Source organism: Gossypium hirsutum, chromosome A04 (assembly GCF_007990345.1).
Source record: "Gossypium hirsutum isolate 1008001.06 chromosome A04, Gossypium_hirsutum_v2.1, whole genome shotgun sequence".
Lineage (NCBI taxonomy): Eukaryota > Viridiplantae > Streptophyta > Magnoliopsida > Malvales > Malvaceae > Gossypium > Gossypium hirsutum.
Genome location: NC_053427.1, coordinates 81,469,529 through 81,473,495, shown reverse-complemented (window position 1 = coordinate 81,473,495; position 3,967 = coordinate 81,469,529). Strand labels below are relative to the sequence as shown.

Sequence of the window (3,967 nt, the reverse complement as noted above, 5' to 3'; positions counted from 1 at the left end):
GTGTCCGAGGATCTTCATCATCTTCAGATTGATTCTCATTGACCACATAATTTTTCATCCACACCGGCTTTCTTCTGTTTCTTTTACCACGCTCGTTCTGTTGATCTACTTCAACTGCAGGTTGTTCCATTACTGGTTCTACGATCTCATCACTAAAATCAGCTGGAATTTGCCTCAACTGCTGGTTGTCATAATTTCTTCCCACGGCCAGAACACCTGCTCATAAAAAACTATATCACGACTGATAATAATTTTTTTAGTGGTGGGGTTATATAATTTGTAGGCTTTAGACGTATTGCTAATACCAAGAAAAACACACTTCTCAGCCTTGTCATCAAGCTTTGTCCTCTTCTAATCTGGCACATGAGAATAAGCAACACATCCGAACAACCTGAAATAATGCACATCCGGTTGTCAACCTGACCAAGCTTCTTCTAGTGTCATGTTTTAAACAGTATGTGTAGGGTTTCTATTTAATACATGAACAGTCCAACTCACCGCCTCCGACCAAAAGGCTTTTGGAACATTACTTCTTCGTAAGATACTTCGAACAATATTTAAGATTATTCGATTCTTCCTTTCACTCACTCCATTTTGTTGAGGAGTATAAGCTGCAGTGAGTTGTCTATGGATCCCATTAGAGTCACAAAAGCTTACAAATTCCTGAGAAAGATATTCTCCTCTACTATCACTGCGAAGAGCTTTAATTAACATTCCAATTTTCTTTTCAACTAGTATTTTGAAGCTTTTAAAAGCTAAAAAGGCTTCAGATTTTTCATGTAGAAAGTAGACCTAACTTTTTCGACTAAAATCATATGTGAATGTTATAAAATAACACTTACCTCCATTTGAAGTTAGATTAAGTGGTCCGCAGATGTCAGTATGAACCAGTTCAAGTTGTTTTGAGACTCTCCAGGCATTTTATTTTGGAAAACTATCTCGAGGTATTTTTCCCACAAAACAATCTTCACATACTCTTGAAGGAATATCGAATCTAGGAAGACTAGCAACCATCTTTTTTTGTTGTAGTGTTTGCAGTCCTCCAAAGTTCAAGTGCCCGAACCTGTAATGCCAAAGCCACGCCAAACTTGTTTGTTGTGTTGAAAAACAAGAATTGTCATGTTTAATATGTTGGATATGCAATGGAAAAAGCTTATTGGTCGTCATGGTGACTTTAGCAATTAACCCAAGATTGATGTCTTGCATCTTGCACACTTCATCCTTGATAATCACCTCATAGCCCTTTTCTTGGAGTTGACCCACGCTAAGTAAATTTGTCTTTAGATCCGGAACATAGAAATCATCAGAAATACTTTGGACAGATGAGAACTTTGTTTGGATCTTTACCTTTCCTCGTCCTTGGACAGAAACAAAAGAGTTGTCACCAAACTCTACTATTGTTTGAAACATCTCATCGAGCTCAGAGAACACTGATCGGTCTCCACACATATTATTGCAACAACCTGTATTAAGATACCATAAATTATTTCAAGTCTCCTTATTCAGATCACACACCATTAATAAAATAACTTCTTCCTCTTCCTCTTCATCAGTTGCTGCTGCAAAATTTACCTTTTCTCTGCCACAATTTCTACCATTCCCTCTCCAATAGCCTTGACCTCGACCTCCATCACTGTTTCCATTCAGGTTGGTATAGCATTCACTACAATAATGACCATACCAGTGACATTGAAAACATTCAATCCGGGATTTGTCTATAGCTTTTGGCTTCTTATGAGGTATGCGATGATCCCAAACATTTCTCCTCTCATCGGCGCTTCTTCCCTTCCATTTGTTGTTACTATGCCTAGAATCTTTGTGAGCCGATAGTGCCTGCAGTGCTTGCTCGTCACTCTCCTGTAAAATAAATTTTGACTCATGAATTGATAAACTATAATTTAAACATTTTTTACCCCATGCTTAGCATATTTATGAATGATTTTTCCTTATTTTTAGTGAATTTGATGCTCCTAAACCTTTAAATTCATGTTTTATACTCAGGAAAACTTAGGATAGAAAAAAAGAATGAGAAACGGGCCAAAAACGGACAAATTGGGCTTAAATTAGTGTTTCACACGACCTAGGCACTTCCACACGGGCAATCCACACGCCCGTGTGAGGCACACAGGAAGACCACACGCCCGTGTGTCATAGCCGTGTCAACATTAATCCAAGTCACAATTGCACACGATTTGAAGCACTTGCACACGGGCGTGGCACACGATCTATATAAACACCCTAGAGGAGGATTAAAAGGGACACACATAGTTGAAGGTAGAAAATACTCGCGAATAGCCATCGGAATCACCTCGGAGCCAGGATCTACATCAAGACTAAATATTTCCGTCAAATTTCCTAAAATTCTTAGGTTTCTTTATATTTTGTTGTTTTCCAAACTTTGAGATGTTTTCCATTATTATTATGAACTAAACTCCCTAAATAATTAAGGGAGATGAACCCTATGACGAATCTTATTATGCTTTGATTTATATGATAAATACTTCTTCTTATTCTTAATTATGAGCTTTAATTCTTGCTTTAATATTTCAGGATATTAATCCAGGTTTTTGATGTGTTTATTCAGTGGAGCAAAAGTCCCTGTTTAAGAGTAGATCATTCATATTTAAGCAGAGTTGAATGCAATCCTAGATATAGGACTACATAAATCTATCGGATTAGAGTGAAATCTAATAAGGGGATCCGCAGATCGAGTTAATGCGACAATAGGGGTTTTAATTAGAAAAAGATTTCAATTAATCAACCTAGAGTCAGTTGTTCTTAGTCTCGAGAGAGATATTAACATAAATTAGAGATTTCTAAGGAACAAGTCAAGTGAATAAATCGTCTAAGTCAAAGGTAATAAGTGAGTCTAGGTGGATTCTTTCTTGGGTATTGTCTTCTTAATTGGTTTTTCTAAAGTATTTTCCAAATTTCGCCTCTGTCATGATCTTAGATAAATTAGAAAATTAGTTTAGTTTAAAAACACCCTTAAATTCTTAGGCTAGATAAAAAAAAGAGAGTAACTACTAGTACTTTTAGTCCTCATGGATACGATATCCTGGTCTCACCATAACTATACTACTGTTCGATAGGTGCGCTTGCCTTAAGTCTAATTATTAGTTAGTTTTACGACTATCAAGTTTTCGACACCGTTGTCGGGGAACTAAGATATTAGGAACGCTTAATTTTTATTACTTTAGCCATTTATTTATTGCAATTTAAATTTTGTTTATATTACTAAATTTTCTTTTATTTACTTCTGGCAGGTTTTTATAGTTTATGACTAGAAGAAACCCGTCAAGACCATTACTTTTTTATTGTGAGATCGAAAGCACAGCTCACAGAAATCGAAGAGAAATAAGGCGAAGCCTAAGATACATAAAGGAAGAGCGAGAGGACGATATTCACACCACAACTGAGGAGATGGCTGAAAATCAGGAAAATCCGCTACCTCCTGCGATTGCTGCTGATCCAGTAAATCAGAATCTTGCTCCTCGTACTATGTATGATTATGCTAAACCTTCTTAACAGTAACTGAATCAAGTATAGTTAGACCTACTACTGCTGCAAATAATTTTGAACTGAAACTTAACATGATTTAAATGATACAACAGTTTGTTCAGTTTGATAGTTTGCAGGACGAGGATCCAAACACTCATTTAGTTAATTTTCTGAAACTCTGCGACACATTTAAAATCAATGGCGTTTTCGATGATGCCATTCGCCTACGATTATTCCCCTTTTCATTAAGGAATAAGGCTAAACAATGGTTGAACTCGTTACCACGATGGTCAATCACTAGTTGAGAATAAATGACCGAAAAATTTTTACTCAAATATTTTTCGCTGGCTAAAATGGCTAAACTAGGGAATGATATCTCTTCTTTTGTGCAGATGGATTTAGAAACTCTTTATGATGCATGGGTGAGATACAAGGATCTTTTGAGAAGTTGCCCTCACTATGGGTT

General features: G+C 36.5%; 1 non-coding gene across 1 annotated transcript; it reads right to left on the bottom strand.

The window, feature by feature from the left end:
* Positions 1-3,860: 3,860 nt before the first annotated feature.
* LOC121228360 (small nucleolar RNA R71) lies at positions 3,861-3,967 on the bottom strand. Its single transcript, XR_005925936.1, has one exon. It is a non-coding gene; the product is annotated as a small nucleolar RNA R71 (small nucleolar RNA).